At 43.6% G+C, this 20,839-nt stretch overlaps 6 non-coding genes across 6 annotated transcripts; all 6 read left to right on the forward strand.

The window, feature by feature from the left end:
* The first annotated feature begins 340 nt into the window (after nt 1-340).
* Nucleotides 341-531, forward strand: LOC141197323 (U2 spliceosomal RNA). The gene has a single exon (XR_012269578.1). It is a non-coding gene; the product is annotated as a U2 spliceosomal RNA (small nuclear RNA).
* A 2,412-nt stretch (nt 532-2,943) lies between these two features.
* LOC141197541 (U2 spliceosomal RNA) lies at nt 2,944-3,130 on the forward strand. Its single transcript, XR_012269791.1, has one exon. It is a non-coding gene; the product is annotated as a U2 spliceosomal RNA (small nuclear RNA).
* Nucleotides 3,131-4,245: 1,115 nt separating this feature from the next.
* LOC141197324 (U2 spliceosomal RNA) lies at nt 4,246-4,436 on the forward strand. Its single transcript, XR_012269579.1, has one exon. It is a non-coding gene; the product is annotated as a U2 spliceosomal RNA (small nuclear RNA).
* An 11,135-nt stretch (nt 4,437-15,571) lies between these two features.
* On the forward strand, nt 15,572-15,769 carry LOC141197569 (U2 spliceosomal RNA). Its single transcript, XR_012269814.1, has one exon. It is a non-coding gene; the product is annotated as a U2 spliceosomal RNA (small nuclear RNA).
* Nucleotides 15,770-16,887: 1,118 nt separating this feature from the next.
* Nucleotides 16,888-17,078, forward strand: LOC141197325 (U2 spliceosomal RNA). Its single transcript, XR_012269580.1, has one exon. It is a non-coding gene; the product is annotated as a U2 spliceosomal RNA (small nuclear RNA).
* A 1,115-nt stretch (nt 17,079-18,193) lies between these two features.
* LOC141197326 (U2 spliceosomal RNA) lies at nt 18,194-18,384 on the forward strand. The gene has a single exon (XR_012269581.1). It is a non-coding gene; the product is annotated as a U2 spliceosomal RNA (small nuclear RNA).
* Nucleotides 18,385-20,839: the final 2,455 nt, after the last annotated feature.

Here is a 20,839-nt window from a genome sequence, read left to right on the forward strand (position 1 = left end):
GCAGCAGCAGCAGCAGGAGAGGTATGTAATCAGGAGCCCTCCTGCTAAGGGTAGACAGCTGCTCGTTCCACCCCACCCCCCGCCTTAATTGGTTCTCCTCCCTTCCAACGGTGTTGAGGCGGGTGGGAACAGCAGGGGGTGAAGGTGCTGTGTTTAAAGAGGTGGAGTTATGCAGATCTAAAACGCGTGGATTGCAGCAGCAGCAAGCCGAAAAGTGCAGGCATGTAAGGGATCTAGAGGTTGACAACATGTCTTCTTAACGGGAGTCCAGGAGCTCATCTCCACAAATGGACTTTTCAGGATCCTTGGGTGGCTCCGTAGTTTGAAACCAATTCTGGTTATCGCTTCTCGGCCTTTTGGCTAAGATCAAGTGTAGTATCTGTTCTTATCAGTTTAATATCTGATACGTCCCCTATCTGGGGACCATATATTAAATGGATTTTTAGAACAGGGAGATGGAAAAAGAGCTTGCTCTGTCCACTCCACGCATTGACCTGGTATTGCAGTATCTCCAGGACCGGTGCACCCCTTCTTTAATGCAGTTTCTAAAATCAGAAAGAATTGAATTCAATGTTTTTTGTTCATTTTGCTTGTTTGTCGGATTTTGGGATGGACTCTTTGGCTTTGCTTTTCTTCTCCTCATTGGATTTTTCATGTTCAAAGTTGCAGAAGCCAGATTACAAGCTCATTTTGGTTCAACTTCAGCAACTGTGCATTGCATTGCCATGTAATGTGATGCAATGCTATCTTTCTAGCTCTCCCTTTTTACTTCCTTTTGGATAAACAGACATATTAGGCAAGCATTTTGGAGCTTTCACCTAAATAACTACAGGTGGTGAGATAAGCTGCACAATATAATTGACCTTTCAGTATATTGTTGCACACACACCATCTATTTAGCAAATGCCCTTGTTATCAACAGCAGCCTTTTAAACTCACCTGAGCTAACAGGTATGTGCGCTGGTTACTCTGCTGCGCTTAAAATTTCTTTTTTGGTTTGCTACAATGCCTTTTCTGAAACGTTGTCTCCTTCTGCTGGAACACTGACTTCTTTCATTTAATGCCTGCAGACTATAAAAGAGAACCCAACCCAAAAAGTTTGGTTGATTAGTCTGTGGCATTCTGTTAAACTGTTGCTTATGGCGGTCTCTGTGAGCTTCTCAGCGACATTCAGCCAGCCAGGTATCCTGCCTGCAGTAGATGGAATGTGGCAATGGAACGCTGGCTGCGCGTGTCATAATAGGCTCTGAGCCTTTATATACCTGTGCACAGCAGCAGCCACCTTCAGTCTGCTGCTGGACAGCCAGCAGCAGCAGCAGCAGGAGAGGTATGTAATCAGGAGCCCTCCTGCTAAGGGTAGACAGCTGCTCGTTCCACCCCACCCCTCGCCTTAATTGGTTCTCCTCCCTTCCAACGGTGTTGAGGCGGGTGGGAACAGCAGGGGGTGAAGGTGCTGTGTTTAAAGAGGTGGAGTTATGCAGATCTAAAACGCGTGGATTGCAGCAGCAGCAAGCCGAAAAGTGCAGGCATGTAAGGGATCTAGAGGTTGACAACATGTCTTCTTAACGGGAGTCCAGGAGCTCATCTCCACAAATGGACTTTTCAGGATCCTTGGGTGGCTCCGTAGTTTGAAACCAATTCTGGTTATCGCTTCTCGGCCTTTTGGCTAAGATCAGGTGCAGTGATCTACCAGTTGCTGCCTTGGCCTTGGCTAGGAGGTGCCCAGGGTACCCGGCTCCTTGGCCTGGGGGGATCGCTTTGTCTAACGGCAGGGCTTCACCCTCCTGCTGCTATTGGGGAGTCGGATTAGTCCCTGGGCAACGAGAGGCGATCATCGTGTCACCACACATAGCTGTGGGGGGCAGTTCTTTTGGAGGAAGAAGATGGAGTTGACGAGGAAGAGGAACTGTTTACGGTTCTATGTGAAGACGGAGTTAGAGGATTTTTCGTTGGAGGAGAATCAGATCTTGGATATTCTGTTCAAGTATGGGACGATCATTGAAGAGGACATTTTTTGTATGCAAGAAATCAAGTTTAAAAAGGTATTTGACGTAACACTGAAGTCTGAAGAAAAGTGTATTTGTCTTCTCAAGAATTGGGAAGGAAAAGAAATTGGAGTTAATGCTCTTTTTGCTGGAAGGCCGAAAAAGGTGGTTATCTGTATGGATGACCCCTTTGTAGAGATGGAGGAAGTGATGGAGTTTTTGAAGCCATGGAGTATTTTGGTAAAATTCCAGAAGGACTACTTAAATAAAGTGGGAGTCTGGAATGGGAAGAGAAGTTTCCTAGTTTGGGAAAATGGACAAAATGAACTAAGTTTAGGAAGGATTGTTATAAATGGTAAATGTGGATTCAGTTATGTGGAAAATGGTAAAAGAAGAATTGATAATGGGAAACCTGGATTTTGTTATGAGGAAGGTGGGAAAAAAGAGGAGAAAGGGAAAAAGATATTTGAAGAATCGTTTGAAGATTGTAAAGAGAAAGAAGACAAAGATATACAAGTAGTTGAAAATAAGAAGGAGTTTGTGGGAGAGAAGCAGGAGTTCTCAGGAGTTGGGGACTCTATGTTTTGCAGACTGGAGAGAGTACCTAGAAGTAAAGACGTTAAGGAAAAAAGGAAGGTGGATGATAAGGGAAAAGAGAAAGTAATGCAGGATTGTGTTGATACCAGTGCTGAAGCTGAAGAAGATGAAAAGATTTTGCTGCAAGGTTTTGACTGGAAATTGTTGGACATGTCATGGAGGAAGAAGAAACGTGGAAGAAGAAAAATGTTGAGTTGATGTTTTTGTTGGAAGTTTTTTGTTGTTGATGTAAGGATATGTTATGTTATGTTTTATTTATTAATTATCATTAAATTTTCTTAAAAAAAACAAAAAGTTGAATTCGGATGATGAAGGCGTAGGCGACATTTTTTTGGTTATCCATGCAAATGGAATTTAATTTATGTCGCGTCTTCTGACGCATTCAATTAAAAAAATCTGTTCTTATCAGTTTAATATCTGATACGTCCCCTATCTGGGGACCATATATTAAATGGATTTTTAGAACAGGGAGATGGAAAAAGAGCTTGCTCTGTCCACTCCACGCATTGACCTGGTATTGCAGTATCTCCAGGACCGGTGCACCCCTTCTTTAATGCAGTTTCTAAAATCAGAAAGAATTGAATTCAATGTTTTTTGTTCATTTTGCTTGTTTGTCGGATTTTGGGATGGACTCTTTGGCTTTGCTTTTCTTCTCCTCATTGGATTTTTCATGTTCAAAGTTGCAGAAGCCAGATTACAAGCTCATTTTGGTTCAACTTCAGCAACTGTGCATTGCATTGCCATGTAATGTGATGCAATGCTATCTTTCTAGCTCTCCCTTTTTACTTCCTTTTGGATAAACAGACATATTAGGCAAGCATTTTGGAGCTTTCACCTAAATAACTACAGGTGGTGAGATAAGCTGCACAATATAATTGACCTTTCAGTATATTGTTGCACACACACCATCTATTTAGCAAATGCCCTTGTTATCAACAGCAGCCTTTTAAACTCACCTGAGCTAACAGGTATGTGCGCTGGTTACTCTGCTGCGCTTAAAATTTCTTTTTTGGTTTGCTACAATGCCTTTTCTGAAACGTTGTCTCCTTCTGCTGGAACACTGACTTCTTTCATTTAATGCCTGCAGACTATAAAAGAGAACCCAACCCAAAAAGTTTGGTTGATTAGTCTGTGGCATTCTGTTAAACTGTTGCTTATGGCGGTCTCTGTGAGCTTCTCAGCGACATTCAGCCAGCCAGGTATCCTGCCTGCAGTAGATGGAATGTGGCAATGGAACGCTGGCTGCGCGTGTCATAATAGGCTCTGAGCCTTTATATACCTGTGCACAGCAGCAGCCACCTTCAGTCTGCTGCTGGACAGCCAGCAGCAGCAGCAGCAGGAGAGGTATGTAATCAGGAGCCCTCCTGCTAAGGGTAGACAGCTGCTCGTTCCACCCCACCCCCCGCCTTAATTGGTTCTCCTCCCTTCCAACGGTGTTGAGGCGGGTGGGAACAGCAGGGGGTGAAGGTGCTGTGTTTAAAGAGGTGGAGTTATGCAGATCTAAAACGCGTGGATTGCAGCAGCAGCAAGCCGAAAAGTGCAGGCATGTAAGGGATCTAGAGGTTGACAACATGTCTTCTTAACGGGAGTCCAGGAGCTCATCTCCACAAATGGACTTTTCAGGATCCTTGGGTGGCTCCGTAGTTTGAAACCAATTCTGGTTATCGCTTCTCGGCCTTTTGGCTAAGATCAAGTGTAGTATCTGTTCTTATCAGTTTAATATCTGATACGTCCCCTATCTGGGGACCATATATTAAATGGATTTTTAGAACAGGGAGATGGAAAAAGAGCTTGCTCTGTCCACTCCACGCATTGACCTGGTATTGCAGTATCTCCAGGACCGGTGCACCCCTTCTTTAATGCAGTTTCTAAAATCAGAAAGAATTGAATTCAATGTTTTTTGTTCATTTTGCTTGTTTGTCGGATTTTGGGATGGACTCTTTGGCTTTGCTTTTCTTCTCCTCATTGGATTTTTCATGTTCAAAGTTGCAGAAGCCAGATTACAAGCTCATTTTGGTTCAACTTCAGCAACTGTGCATTGCATTGCCATGTAATGTGATGCAATGCTATCTTTCTAGCTCTCCCTTTTTACTTCCTTTTGGATAAACAGACATATTAGGCAAGCATTTTGGAGCTTTCACCTAAATAACTACAGGTGGTGAGATAAGCTGCACAATATAATTGACCTTTCAGTATATTGTTGCACACACACCATCTATTTAGCAAATGCCCTTGTTATCAACAGCAGCCTTTTAAACTCACCTGAGCTAACAGGTATGTGCGCTGGTTACTCTGCTGCGCTTAAAATTTCTTTTTTGGTTTGCTACAATGCCTTTTCTGAAACGTTGTCTCCTTCTGCTGGAACACTGACTTCTTTCATTTAATGCCTGCAGACTATAAAAGAGAACCCAACCCAAAAAGTTTGGTTGATTAGTCTGTGGCATTCTGTTAAACTGTTGCTTATGGCGGTCTCTGTGAGCTTCTCAGCGACATTCAGCCAGCCAGGTATCCTGCCTGCAGTAGATGGAATGTGGCAATGGAACGCTGGCTGCGCGTGTCATAATAGGCTCTGAGCCTTTATATACCTGTGCACAGCAGCAGCCACCTTCAGTCTGCTGCTGGACAGCCAGCAGCAGCAGCAGCAGGAGAGGTATGTAATCAGGAGCCCTCCTGCTAAGGGTAGACAGCTGCTCGTTCCACCCCACCCCCCGCCTTAATTGGTTCTCCTCCCTTCCAACGGTGTTGAGGCGGGTGGGAACAGCAGGGGGTGAAGGTGCTGTGTTTAAAGAGGTGGAGTTATGCAGATCTAAAACGCGTGGATTGCAGCAGCAGCAAGCCGAAAAGTGCAGGCATGTAAGGGATCTAGAGGTTGACAACATGTCTTCTTAACGGGAGTCCAGGAGCTCATCTCCACAAATGGACTTTTCAGGATCCTTGGGTGGCTCCGTAGTTTGAAACCAATTCTGGTTATCGCTTCTCGGCCTTTTGGCTGCGATCGTATGACTGTACCTTGATTGGTGCGAGTCTCCTGGAGGAATCCGGACCCTTTTGTGGAGGATTTTCTGCTTTTTCCTGTGGTATTCCATACCGACAGAATCCAAGATGTCTTTTGTGAAGAACACCATCCGTTTGTCCGTGGATCCATCTGACCAGAACAAGAACAACGTGGTTTTCATTGTCCAAGACATCGTTGAAGGCAAAGCTGGAGCAAGACGTTCTGAGATCTTCAGTGTCAATGAATTTTCACGTCAAGGTAATTATGACGTTACCTTTATGGACCAGGATGTTTGCCTTAATGTCTTTGAATGGCTCCGTGGTCACTCTAGTGACCCCTGCTTGGAAGGAGTTAGATGGGAACCTTTGTTTGGTCTGCAAGAAAAGGAGGTGACTGTGACTGTCTATAACCCTTTTACAGACCCTGAGCTGCTGGAGTGCTTCCTCTCTCGCTACTGTGAATATGTGCGGAAGGGAGTGAAGCAAGTCAATTGTCTAGGAATCTTTAACTGTCAGTATAAATTCCGTGTGAAATTGAAAAGGGATCCTGACAGTGTGGGGGGCTTTAGACACCCTCCATCAAATTTTTCCGTTGCAGGCCATAGAGGTTTCCTCTTTTACCCAGGCCAGCCCATGTTTTGCCGTAGATGCTTTTCTTTCGGACATACCATGGTAACATGCCTTAAAGGGCAGTGTTGCCGAAATTGCAGAAAGGAGGGGCATATGGCCAACCAGTGTCCAGAGGCCAAGTCCTGTGATGTCTGTGGGAGTAGTGATCACATGTATAAGGACTGTCCTATGAGTGCACCTAGACGTTCTGATAAAGAACAGAAGGAGGAGGAGCTGGAGAGGAGGCAGATGGCAAGCGCACTGAAAGTGCTGGAAAGATTGGAGAGGGAGGAGAGAGAGGGAAGGAGGCGGGAAACTGGTAGAGCCTCTCCCTCTACGGCGCCAGAGGAGGTGTCCCTGAGACCATGTTCTTCTTCTGCTGAAGAAATGAGGAAGAAGCGGAGGGAAGAAAAGGAGTTCTGGAGGGAAGTGGCAAAGGTGGAGAAAAAGGCAGTGTCTGCGAGAATATCTAGGAAAGTGGTGGAAGCAGAGCTGCCTGAGATGATGACTTTTGGAGAGGCAATGGACGCAACAGGATGTGAAGTGCAAATCTCGGAACCCGACAGTCCTGAACACCCTTCGGGTCCTGAAAACATTGAAGATTTTTCTTCGGAGGATGATAGGGGTGCAAAGAAGAGTCGTAGGGAGGATGGTGGGGGCAGTGATGATGCAGATTTTAGTGAGCCTCAGAGGAAGATCAGAACTGCCAGAATGAGGAGTGTGGCTGGTGAAGCCAGCGGGTCGGAAACCAGCTGTTCTGTTCTGATGGCGGAGGAGGATAGTGGTGGTGCTGGATAGTGTCACCATATAATATTGTAAATGTTTTTTCTTTTTGTCCTCTTGTGAGCTTTGGTTTAGGCCAAAGGCTATTTCTTTGTGTAATTGGTGAAGGAGTAGAAGTATTATGGGATTTACCATAGTGTCCCAAAACGTAAGAGTGTTTAAAAGTAAAGTAAGAAGAGCTGCTATTTTTGAGTTTTTAGCTATGCAAAATGCATCTATTTTTTGTTTACAAGAATGTGGGGTAGTGGATGGTGTGAAAGGGGATGAATGGTCTTATGGAGCGTCTGTGTGGTCGGGGAGTGCATGTAATAAGAATGATGGTGTGGGTATTTTGGTTAAAGGAAGGGAGGTTGTTTTGAGTGATTATTTGGTTATTGAGGTGGGGAGATGTATCCTTGCTAATTTTGTATACAAGAATGTAAAGTTTTGTGTTATTAATGTTTATGCGCCAGTTGAAAAAAATGAGCGCAAAAATTTATTTGAAAAAATTAAGCTTTTTGTTCCAGGAAGAATACCTGTGGTAATTGTGGGTGATATGAACTGTGATGTGGGGAGAGTGAATGTGGATGTGTCTGGGAAAGCATTATTGGAGTTAGTGAATGATTTTGGGTTGTGTGATATGCAGCGCGTGTGTAACATGAATCCTTTGTTGAACACTTTCTTTTCTGAGAGTGGTAGGGTACAATCCAGATTGGATTATTGTTTTATTTCTAAAAATATGGTTTCTGTTAATTATAGGCAGGAAAACGTTCTTTTTTCAGATCATGTGTGTATGTTGTGTGAGTTGGATATAAAAGTTGATGGAGTGTTTGGGAGAGGATTGTGGAAGTTAAATGTTAAACTGTTAGAGAATGAAGATGTGAGAAAGGAGTATGAAAGGCGGTATGAAGAATGGTGTAAGCATAAAAATGAGTTTGGGAATGTTTGTGAGTGGTGGGACTGGGTGAAGAAACAAACAAAAATGTTCTTTAAAAATTTAGGATACAAGTATGCAGCAATTAAAAGAGAGAGTTTTGTTAAACTGAACGCGCGGTTGAGCGTTTTGTATAAGTTAAGGGAAGGAGGAGTTGAGGTGGAGGAGGATATTTTAGAGGTAAAAAAGGAGATTAGTGAGTTTTTGTTGGAGAGAGGGAGAAGCATAGTGTTTAGGGCAAAGATTGATAAGATGGAGCAGGATGAGAAATGTTCTCGGTTTTTCTTTAAAAAAGTGTTTGGAAAGAAACAGAGTATGAGCGTGGTGTATGGAGCAGATGGAAGTGAGGTGAGTGGAGAGGATATGTGTGAAGAGGTGGCTAAGTTTTATGAGGATCTGTATGCAGTGAAACAGAGGGATGAATGTTTGGAGAATGATGTTTTGAGTGTGTTAGAGAGTAAGTTGAGTGAAGCAGAAAGAGAGAGAGTGATGGGTGAGGTGACTGGTGATGAGGTATGGAAGGTTATGTGTAGTATGGCTTTGAATAAGACGCCGGGGGAGGATGGCCTCCCAGTAGAATTTTATCGTGTGATGTGGGGTGTGATTGATAAGGACTTTGTGGATGTATGTAAGTATATGTGGGGAAACATGGAGGTGACTGAGAGTATGCGTGCAGGTATGGTTGTGTTAATTCCTAAGAAAGGGGATTTGAAAAGTCTGAGGAATTGGAGGCCAATAACGTTACTTAATTGTGATTATAAAATCTACGCAAAACTTATGGCTAATAGGATGCGTGATGTGATAGAGAGTGTGATTGGGGATGAGTGTTATGTTCTGCTACCAAAGCTAAGGAAAGAGAGGAGATCTGTCCCTACTATAAGACTCAGCTGAATCCCTACGATGTAACAGGGAACCTGATCCTGCGATCAGACCTGCTAAAGTCCTAATCTAGTCTGTACGGAGACCTATAGATTTGGGGAGGGAATCCCTACAAGTACTAAGGACTGGGAGGAATATGGGACACCTCCTAACAGAAATAGCAGCAGACAGACGAACAAACAAAATAGATAGAACCTAAAGGTCCGTAGACCAAGCAAACTAACAGAGTTAGATACAGAGCACAGGCTAGCTAGAAAGTAAATATACAATGAAGTCCAGCAAAGCCAGAAGGGCGGAGCAGGATTAAATAGGCCAACAAGGTCATGTGACCAGCAAAGGAAAAAAAACCTAACAGCAAGGTTCTAACAGTACCCCCCCTTCTAAGAGGATCCTCCGGATCCCCTAGGACCAGGCTTATCAGGAAATCTCCTGTGAAACGCTCTGATAAGTCTGGACGCGGAAACATCATCTGACCTCACCCAAGAGTTATCCTCGGGTCCGAAACCTTTCCAGGCCACAAGATACTGCAAACTACCTCTATACCGTCTAGAGTCAAGGATGCGAGAAATTTCATATTCCCCGTCCTCCACCACCGGAGGAACAGAGGCAGAGGCGTCACCATCCGACACAACAGCTTTTTTTAACAGAGAGACATGAAAGACCGGATTAATTCTCCAGGAGGTAGGAACCTCCAACCTAACAGCAGATTGGTTGACAACCTGAAGCACCTTAAAGGGCCCTACAAACTTGGGACCCAATTTCTTAGAAGGAATCCTCAACCGCAGATTCCTAGAGGACAACCAAACCATGTCACCAACAGCGAACAAAACCTCCTGTCGTTTCCTATCAAAGTAGTCTTTAGATTTTCTGTTGGCCTCCTGAAGATTACCACGCACATCCGTCCAAACTCTTTCCAAATCACCGGAAAAATTCTCCTCCTCAGGCACGGCAGATCCCAACTTGGAGAACGACCCAAACGACGGATGTCTCCCAAAACAACAAAAAAAAGGCGAACAACCAGCAGAAGAAGATGTATGATTGTTCAGAGCAAATTCGGCAAGTGGCAGAAACTCAGACCACCCCTCTTGATTGTCTGCCACAAAACAACGCAAGAACTGCTCAACATCCTGGTTTTTCCTTTCTGTCTGGCCATTAGATTCAGGATGATATCCGGACGAAAACGACAAATGAATTCCCAACCTGTCACAAAAGGCACGCCAAAAACGAGCCACGAACTGAGGACCCCTATCAGAAACAATGTCAGTAGGAACGCCATGAAGTCTGACAATTTCCTTGACAAAGGCCTTAGCGAGAGTTTTAGCGCAGGGCAGTTTGACGAAGGGAACCAAGTGACACATCTTGCTAAAACGGTCCACGACCACCCAGATGACAGTAAAACCCTCAGAGGGGGGAAGGTCAGTTATAAAGTCCATAGCCAAATGTGTCCAAGGAGCACTGGGGACCTCCAAAGGACAAAGCAACCCCGCAGCAGGAGTATGTGAGGACTTAGATCTAGCACATATAGTACATTGGCGCACCCACTTAATGACTTCCTTCTGCCATCCAGGCCACCAAAAACTGCGACCCACCAGTCTCTTGGTCTCAGAGATTCCGGGATGACCTGCCAACCGAGATTCGTGACACTCAACAAACAAATCTCTCCTAAAGGTCCCAGGCACAAACAACCTCCCATGAGGAGTGTTAGATGGGGCATTCTCCTGAGCTTTAAGAATCTCATCTTCCAAAACGGAGTCTAAAGCAGCTATCACAACACCTTCTTGTAAAATGTTTTCCTCTTTCTCAGCACCGACTATGGGAGAAAAACTGCGAGACAAGGCATCCGCCTTAACATTCTTAGTACCAGGGATGTAAGTAACGGAGAAATTAAACCGCGAGAAAAACAGTGCCCACCTAGCCTGACGGGCATTCAGGCGCTTGGCAGCGTCAAGATATATCAGATTTTTATGATCCGTAAGAACCTGAACGGGAAATTCCGCACCTTCCAAGAAGTGGCGCCAGTGTTCAAATGCGAGTTTAATAGCCAATAATTCCCGATTACCAATATCGTAATTCAATTCAGTCTCCGAAAATTTTTTTGAAAAAAATGCACAGGGATGTAATCCATCCCCGTTATCCTGAGACAATACTGCGCCAACCCCCACAGAGGAAGCATCAACCTCAACCAAAAACGGCCTAGTAACATCAGGCTGCATAAGGATGGGAGCAGAGGTGAACCTCTCCTTGAGATACACAAAAGCTTCAATGGCCTCAGAAGACCACTGAACCGCATCAGCACCTTTCCTGGTGAGATCAGTCAGAGGTTTGACAATACTAGAAAAATTTTTTATGAATTTTCTATAGTAATTGGCGAAACCCAAAAACCTCTGTATTGATTTCAAACCAATAGGCCTAGGCCATTCCTGCACAGCCTGAACCTTAACCGGATCCATCTCAAAACCTTTGCTGGAGATAATGTAGCCCAAAAAACTAATTCTCTGTACAGCGAACTCACATTTCTCCAGCTTAGCAAAAAGCGAATTGTCCATTAATAACTGTAATACCTCACGCACGCTCCGCCAATGAGACTCCAGATCTGGCGAATAAATCAAAATGTCATCCAAATACACAACCACATTTTTACCGATCAAAGGTCTAAGGATGTCATTAATCAGATTCTGAAAAAATGCAGGAGCATTAGTAAGACCAAAAGGCATAACCAGATTCTCAAAATGACCCACAGGAGTGTTAAAAGCAGTCTTCCATTCATCACCCTCCTTCATGCGCAACAGATTGTATGCCCCCTTAAGGTCAATTTTAGAGAACCACTTGGCCCCCAATAACTGGTTAAACAGATCAGGAATCAATGGCAGTGGGTAAGGATTGCGTACCGTAATTTTGTTAATCTCACGAAAATCCAGACAAGGACGTAAACCGCCGTCCTTTTTTTTTACAAAAAAAAATCCAACCGCCACAGGAGACTTAGAGGGCCTAATGTGACCGGCGGCCAAACTTGTCTGTATGTATTCCTCCAAAGCCTTCCTCTCAGGAATAGTAAGGTTAAATAAACGACTTTTAGGAAGAGTCGCTCCAGGGACAAATTCAATAGAACAATCATAGTCTCTATGGGGAGGCAAAACCTGCGATTCTTTCTCAGAAAAAACTCTCCAAAAATCCTGAATAGGAACAGGCAATTCTCCCCTATCCAAAGCTGCAATACGCCCGTTACAACACTTGTCATAACATTTATGGCTCCAGGATTTAATTTCACTGGTAGACCAATCCAGTACAGGATTGTGAAATTTTAACCAGGGCAAACCCAATATTACTGGAGAAGGCAAGTTATTCAACACTACCAAATCCAATTTCTCATGGTGAACACCATTAATAGTGAGAGGAAATTCACTGACCTTGAGAGTAATATTCTTCAAAGGGGAGCCATCCACAGAAACCACAGCAATGGGGGATGATAAAGGTTCAGGTTTTAAATTGAGTTTTTCCACGAATCCCCCATCAATAACATTCAGTGTAGACCCGCAATCAACAAACACCCGAAATTCCATTAATTTTTCCTGAGCAATCGTGGAAGCAGCTAAAAATATACCCTTGGAATTTAAACAGGCAATACGGGCGTGACTGACCATTTTTTTTTTCTTTCTTCATACGAAGCTCACAGCCTTTAATCAAATGACCAGATTTTCCACAATAGAAACACAAGCCTTCTGAAAAACGACGGTGTTTTTCTTGAGAGCGAGGTGCCACCGATCCAATCTCCATCGGTTCACCACTGTTAGTACACACATTATCATAACCAGAAACTGACATAGCAGAGGATTTGCTCTCATTAACCCTAGCACGCAGTCTTCTGTCCACCCGTATAGCTAATTGCATAGCCTGTTGCAAATCCTCAGGTGTAGGATAAGCAATTAGCAGGTCTTTAACCTTTTCACTGAGCCCAGCAAGAAATAGACTTTTCAGAGCAGAATCGTTCCACCCTGTTTGAGTGGACCAACGACGAAAATGTGTACAATATTTTTCCATATTACCTGATCCTTGTTTTAAACGTCTCAACTCAGTCTCAGCTGATGCCACACGGTCAGGATCATCATATAATAGTCCTAAAGCAGAAAAAAAACTATCCACTGATCTGAAGCATGTATCACTAGGTTGCAAAGAAAAGGCCCACTCCTGAGGCTCTTTGCGCAAAAGTGACATTATGAACCCTACGCGCTGGGATTCATCCCCAGAGGACTTGGGTCTCAAACGAAAATACAATAAGCAAGCATTTTTAAATGAAAAAAATTCTCGATGTTCACCAAAAAATAAATCCGGCAAACATACCTTAGGCTCCAAGAAATATGCTCCAGGACAGTTACTCACGTGCTGATGGAGCTCGGCCACTTCCAGAGAGAGTCCCTGCAGGTGTTTAGCCAAATCCTGAACCGACACCATGATGGAACAAAAAAAAATCTTTCCTTAGAGAATTTACAGGCTGGACTTACTGTTATGTTCTGCTACCAAAGCTAAGGAAAGAGAGGAGATCTGTCCCTACTATAAGACTCAGCTGAATCCCTACGATGTAACAGGGAACCTGATCCTGCGATCAGACCTGCTAAAGTCCTAATCTAGTCTGTACGGAGACCTATAGATTTGGGGAGGGAATCCCTACAAGTACTAAGGACTGGGAGGAATATGGGACACCTCCTAACAGAAATAGCAGCAGACAGACGAACAAACAAAATAGATAGAACCTAAAGGTCCGTAGACCAAGCAAACTAACAGAGTTAGATACAGAGCACAGGCTAGCTAGAAAGTAAATATACAATGAAGTCCAGCAAAGCCAGAAGGGCGGAGCAGGATTAAATAGGCCAACAAGGTCATGTGACCAGCAAAGGAAAAAAAACCTAACAGCAAGGTTCTAACAATGAGCAGTGTTGTGCGGTACCTGGGAGGCGGATTCATGAGTGTGTGTGTATGTTAAGAGATTGTCTATGGGATTGCATGGGTCGTAAGAAGAGTGTATTTTTGTTAAGTTTGGATTTTGAAAAGGCTTATGATAGGTTGTCGCATGGTTTTTTGTTCAGAGTGTTGTTAAAAATGGGTTTTCCGGCTGATTTTGTTGGGCGAGTGAGAAGTTTGTATGCGGGTGTTTATAGCTGTGTTTTAATGAATGGGTATGTGGGTAGGAAAGTGAATGTGTTTTCGGGTGTGCGACAGGGGTGTCCTTTGTCCCCTGTAGCATTTATTTGTGCAATTGAGCCATTGTTGTGTATGCTGAGGAAAGATAAGGTAATTCGTGGTGTGCAAGTGCCGGGAGGTGGAGGAAAAGAATGGAAGGTGAGTGGTTATATGGATGACGTGTGTGTATTATGTGATTCTGAATGTTCGGTGAGGCGGGTGAAGTTGTTAGTGTCTATTTTTTGTGGTGCATCTGCGTTTAAAGTGAATTGGGAAAAGAGTGAGTGTAAGGGTTTTGGAGGCGGAGGTTTAAGTAGGGATGTAGGTGTGAATGTAGTGAATGGACCTATTAAAGTTTTGGGTGTGAAGTTTTCAGAGAGTTTGGATGGGAAAGAAAGTTGGGATGATGCGAAAGGAAAAGTTGAGCAGAAGTTGAATTTTTGGAAATTGAGGAGTTTATCCTTTTTTGGGAAGATTTTAATTGTTAAGAGTGTGGTGTTGCCAATATTTTTATATATTGCGGTAGTATTTCCACCAGGATATATGTGTATGAGAAGCTTGAATAGAATTTTATTTGTTTTTTTGTGGAACTCGAAAATGGAGAGAGCTAGGAGAGAAATTTTGGTTAAAAGAGTGGAAAAAGGTGGTTTGGGTTTTCCGAATTTGGACGTGTTTTTTGGTGTGAATATCGTTGTGTTTGTTTTGAAAGTGATTAGGGCGGATGGAAAGTTTTCATCTATGTGTAGGTATTTATTTGGAGCGTATTTGTTTCGTTTAAAGTGGCAAGAAAGGGATTTGCGATGTCCGATTGCTTTTGAGGTGCCTGTATGGTATGTGTGGGTTTATAAGTTTTTGGTGAGGTATGAACTGTGTGATGCAGATGTGAGATTGCTGGAGAATAAGAAGGCTGTGTATAGGATGATTGAATGTAGAGAGGTAGAATGTGGAATAAATATGGTTAGGGGTGGTGATGTGCAGAAGGTTTGGAAGAAAGTGCGGATGAGTGGTATGACCAACAAACAGAGTGAAGTTGTGTGGCAGTCTTTACATGGAGTATTACCTGTGAGAGAGTTTCAGAGGAATAGAGGTTTGGTGAGGAGTGAAATGTGTCCAAGAAATGGCTGTGGTGGAAGGGAAAGTGTGTTGCATGTTTTTTGGAATTGCCAGTATGCTAGAGATGTGATTGGGAGAATGGGGCCTTTGTGTAAAGAATTGTGTGGTGTGAATTTGTTGTCTTTTGAGTTGTTTATGTTTGGTTTGGGAATATGTGATGGGACGAAGGAAAGAGTCTTGTGGTTGATGCTTGCATGTATAAAGGAAGTGTTATGGGATGTGAGGAATGTGTATGTGTTTAAAAGGAAGGAAATTGCTGTAAAGGATAGTGTGAAGGTGATTTTGGGGAAGATGTATGTGTGTTTCCTATGGGACAAAAAGAGGAGAGGGGAAGTGGATGCGGAGGGAATATGGAAAGTTAAAAAGTGGAGATATATTGTTAGTACCTCTTGATTTTTGTTATTGTTGTTTTGAAATATGAAATAAATATTTCCGATGATGATGGGGACAGCAAATTGAGTATGGGATTTGACGCAGCTGTTTTGATGGAATTTTCCTTTGTCTGGTTTCCATAGACTGTGGAATTTCCTCGTCTGAGGAGAAAAAAAAAAAAAAAAAAAAAAAAAAATCTGTTCTTATCAGTTTAATATCTGATACGTCCCCTATCTGGGGACCATATATTAAATGGATTTTTAGAACAGGGAGATGGAAAAAGAGCTTGCTCTGTCCACTCCACGCATTGACCTGGTATTGCAGTATCTCCAGGACCGGTGCACCCCTTCTTTAATGCAGTTTCTAAAATCAGAAAGAATTGAATTCAATGTTTTTTGTTCATTTTGCTTGTTTGTCGGATTTTGGGATGGACTCTTTGGCTTTGCTTTTCTTCTCCTCATTGGATTTTTCATGTTCAAAGTTGCAGAAGCCAGATTACAAGCTCATTTTGGTTCAACTTCAGCAACTGTGCATTGCATTGCCATGTAATGTGATGCAATGCTATCTTTCTAGCTCTCCCTTTTTACTTCCTTTTGGATAAACAGACATATTAGGCAAGCATTTTGGAGCTTTCACCTAAATAACTACAGGTGGTGAGATAAGCTGCACAATATAATTGACCTTTCAGTATATTGTTGCACACACACCATCTATTTAGCAAATGCCCTTGTTATCAACAGCAGCCTTTTAAACTCACCTGAGCTAACAGGTATGTGCGCTGGTTACTCTGCTGCGCTTAAAATTTCTTTTTTGGTTTGCTACAATGCCTTTTCTGAAACGTTGTCTCCTTCTGCTGGAACACTGACTTCTTTCATTTAATGCCTGCAGACTATAAAAGAGAACCCAACCCAAAAAGTTTGGTTGATTAGTCTGTGGCATTCTGTTAAACTGTTGCTTATGGCGGTCTCTGTGAGCTTCTCAGCGACATTCAGCCAGCCAGGTATCCTGCCTGCAGTAGATGGAATGTGGCAATGGAACGCTGGCTGCGCGTGTCATAATAGGCTCTGAGCCTTTATATACCTGTGCACAGCAGCAGCCACCTTCAGTCTGCTGCTGGACAGCCAGCAGCAGCAGCAGCAGCAGGAGAGGTATGTAATCAGGAGCCCTCCTGCTAAGGGTAGACAGCTGCTCGTTCCACCCCACCCGCCGCCTTAATTGGTTCTCCTCCCTTCCAACGGTGTTGAGGCGGGTGGGAACAGCAGGGGGTGAAGGTGCTGTGTTTAAAGAGGTGGAGTTATGCAGATCTAAAACGCGTGGATTGCAGCAGCAGCAAGCCGAAAAGTGCAGGCATGTAAGGGATCTAGAGGTTGACAACATGTCTTCTTAACGGGAGTCCAGGAGCTCATCTCCACAAATGGACTTTTCAGGATCCTTGGGTGGCTCCGTAGTTTGAAACCAATTCTGGTTATCGCTTCTCGGCCTTTTGGCTAAGATCAAGTGTAGTATCTGTTCTTATCAGTTTAATATCTGATACGTCCCCTATCTGGGGACCATATATTAAATGGATTTTTAGAACAGGGAGATGGAAAAAGAGCTTGCTCTGTCCACTCCACGCATTGACCTGGTATTGCAGTATCTCCAGGACCGGTGCACCCCTTCTTTAATGCAGTTTCTAAAATCAGAAAGAATTGAATTCAATGTTTTTTGTTCATTTTGCTTGTTTGTCGGATTTTGGGATGGACTCTTTGGCTTTGCTTTTCTTCTCCTCATTGGATTTTTCATGTTCAAAGTTGCAGAAGCCAGATTACAAGCTCATTTTGGTTCAACTTCAGCAACTGTGCATTGCATTGCCATGTAATGTGATGCAATGCTATCTTTCTAGCTCTCCCTTTTTACTTCCTTTTGGATAAACAGACATATTAGGCAAGCATTTTGGAGCTTTCACCTAAATAACTACAGGTGGTGAGATAAGCTGCACAATATAATTGACCTTTCAGTATATTGTTGCACACACACCATCTATTTAGCAAATGCCCTTGTTATCAACAGCAGCCTTTTAAACTCACCTGAGCTAACAGGTATGTGCGCTGGTTACTCTGCTGCGCTTAAAATTTCTTTTTTGGTTTGCTACAATGCCTTTTCTGAAACGTTGTCTCCTTCTGCTGGAACACTGACTTCTTTCATTTAATGCCTGCAGACTATAAAAGAGAACCCAACCCAAAAAGTTTGGTTGATTAGTCTGTGGCATTCTGTTAAACTGTTGCTTATGGCGGTCTCTGTGAGCTTCTCAGCGACATTCAGCCAGCCAGGTATCCTGCCTGCAGTAGATGGAATGTGGCAATGGAACGCTGGCTGCGCGTGTCATAATAGGCTCTGAGCCTTTATATACCTGTGCACAGCAGCAGCCACCTTCAGTCTGCTGCTGGACAGCCAGCAGCAGCAGCAGCAGGAGAGGTATGTAATCAGGAGCCCTCCTGCTAAGGGTAGACAGCTGCTCGTTCCACCCCACCCGCCGCCTTAATTGGTTCTCCTCCCTTCCAACGGTGTTGAGGCGGGTGGGAACAGCAGGGGGTGAAGGTGCTGTGTTTAAAGAGGTGGAGTTATGCAGATCTAAAACGCGTGGATTGCAGCAGCAGCAAGCCGAAAAGTGCAGGCATGTAAGGGATCTAGAGGTTGACAACATGTCTTTTTAACGGGAGTCCAGGAGCTCATCTCCACAAATGGACTTTTCAGGATCCTTGGGTGGCTCCGTAGTTTGAAACCAATTCTGGTTATCGCTTCTCGGCCTTTTGGCTAAGATCAAGTGTAGTATCTGTTCTTATCAGTTTAATATCTGATACGTCCCCTATCTGGGGACCATATATTAAATGGATTTTTAGAACAGGGAGATGGAAAAAGAGCTTGCTCTGTCCACTCCACGCATTGACCTGGTATTGCAGTATCTCCAGGACCGGTGCACCCCTTCTTTAATGCAGTTTCTAAAATCAGAAAGAATTGAATTCAATGTTTTTTGTTCATTTTGCTTGTTTGTCGGATTTTGGGATGGACTCTTTGGCTTTGCTTTTCTTCTCCTCATTGGATTTTTCATGTTCAAAGTTGCAGAAGCCAGATTACAAGCTCATTTTGGTTCAACTTCAGCAACTGTGCATTGCATTGCCATGTAATGTGATGCAATGCTATCTTTCTAGCTCTCCCTTTTTACTTCCTTTTGGATAAACAGACATATTAGGCAAGCATTTTGGAGCTTTCACCTAAATAACTACAGGTGGTGAGATAAGCTGCACAATATAATTGACCTTTCAGTATATTGTTGCACACACACCATCTATTTAGCAAATGCCCTTGTTATCAACAGCAGCCTTTTAAACTCACCTGAGCTAACAGGTATGTGCGCTGGTTACTCTGCTGCGCTTAAAATTTCTTTTTTGGTTTGCTACAATGCCTTTTCTGAAACGTTGTCTCCTTCTGCTGGAACACTGACTTCTTTCATTTAATGCCTGCAGACTATAAAAGAGAACCCAACCCAAAAAGTTTGGTTGATTAGTCTGTGGCATTCTGTTAAACTGTTGCTTATGGCGGTCTCTGTGAGCTTCTCAGCGACATTCAGCCAGCCAGGTATCCTGCCTGCAGTAGATGGAATGTGGCAATGGAACGCTGGCTGCGCGTGTCATAATAGGCTCTGAGCCTTTATATACCTGTGCACAGCAGCAGCCACCTTCAGTCTGCTGCTGGACAGCCAGCAGCAGCAGCAGCAGCAGGAGAGGTATGTAATCAGGAGCCCTCCTGCTAAGGGTAGACAGCTGCTCGTTCCACCCCACCCGCCGCCTTAATTGGTTCTCCTCCCTTCCAACGGTGTTGAGGCGGGTGGGAACAGCAGGGGGTGAAGGTGCTGTGTTTAAAGAGGTGGAGTTATGCAGATCTAAAACGCGTGGATTGCAGCAGCAGCAAGCCGAAAAGTGCAGGCATGTAAGGGATCTAGAGGTTGACAACATGTCTTCTTAACGGGAGTCCAGGAGCTCATCTCCACAAATGGACTTTTCAGGATCCTTGGGTGGCTCCGTAGTTTGAAACCAATTCTGGTTATCGCTTCTCGGCCTTTTGGCTAAGATCAAGTGCAGTGATTTAGCGATTGCTGCCTTGGTTTTGGTTGGAGGTGTCTGGGGTACCTGGCTCGTCGGCCTTGGGGGATCGTCCTTACTTAATTGTGGGGACTTCACCCCCTTGCTGCTATAGGCGTGTCGGCTTAGTCCCCAGACAACGGGAAGCGATCATACTCGCTCCTTCTGTGTGTTGGAGTGGAGATTACGCTAATTCTGTTGGAGAATCATGGCAACAGAGGCGGAGTTGTGGCCGAAGTTGGAGGTTCCAGAACATGCACGTGTGGAGACCGCTTTCCGGATTTTTGTCCGGAGAGACTGTCAGAAGGTTAAGGACTTTCGGTTTATTATGAAGGAGATCATCTTGGGTGTCGCAAAGGTGAAAAAAGAAGACATCGTGGCAGTTATGGATTATCCCCAAAAGGGTGTCTATGACGTGTTTTTTGAGTCTAGGAAGATTTTGGAGAACTATATGGATTCTTTTGATGAATTGAGACATGAGAAGTTTGTTGGAATTCGGTTTCAACGTCACGTATTTAGTAGTGAAAAGATGGTGACAGTGAAGATGTTTTCACCACTGGTTCCAGAAGAGGACATTGTCACGTTTTTGAGTGGTTTTGCCAAGTCTGTAGTATCAAAAGGTAAAGTAATGAATGAATTCGGAGTATGGACGGGAAAGTGGAAATTTTTTGTGGAATTTAACATGAACAAGGATAGGAGTTTTTCCTACCCGCCTCAAAGGTTTAAGCTTGGTAAAGTAAGTGGGAATTTATTCTTTAATGGGATGGATTCCTTTTGTTCAATTTGTGAGGTATATGGTCATAAACGTGAAGACTGTACTGCAGAAAAGTGTTGGAAGTGTAAAGCGGAAGGACATGTTTCTAAATCATGTCCAGTAGAAAGGAATAAGTGTAACCTGTGTATGGAAATTGGGCATAGGTTTAAGGAATGCCCAAAGAGAAAGAGTAATAAGGAGAAGATGGAAAGTGCAAAGGCGGAAAAGAAAGAAAAAAAGAAGACGGTAGAGGTTCAGAGGCAAACAGAAGAGGAGGAAGCTGATAAAGAAATGGACAAAGTTAAAAAAGGAATTGCGGAAATGAAGGGAAGTGGTGTGTGTTTTGAAGCTTTTTTTCCAAAGGTAATCGCAAGTGTGAAGGCAAATAAAGAGAGGTTTTTTGAAACCTATAAGGTGGGAAGGACATGGATAGATTATGTGAATACAAACTTTGAATCTTTCTCGCAAGAGAAAGGACTGTTGGAGTATCTAACATATTATGCGTTGAAGGGAGGAATGCAGTAATGTGTTTTGTTTCCTTCCTCTA

Source organism: Phyllobates terribilis, unplaced genomic scaffold, assembly GCF_046119375.1.
Source record: "Phyllobates terribilis strain yellow unplaced genomic scaffold, ASM4611937v1 Scaffold_84__1_contigs__length_6523798, whole genome shotgun sequence".
Taxonomy (NCBI): domain Eukaryota; kingdom Metazoa; phylum Chordata; class Amphibia; order Anura; family Dendrobatidae; genus Phyllobates; species Phyllobates terribilis.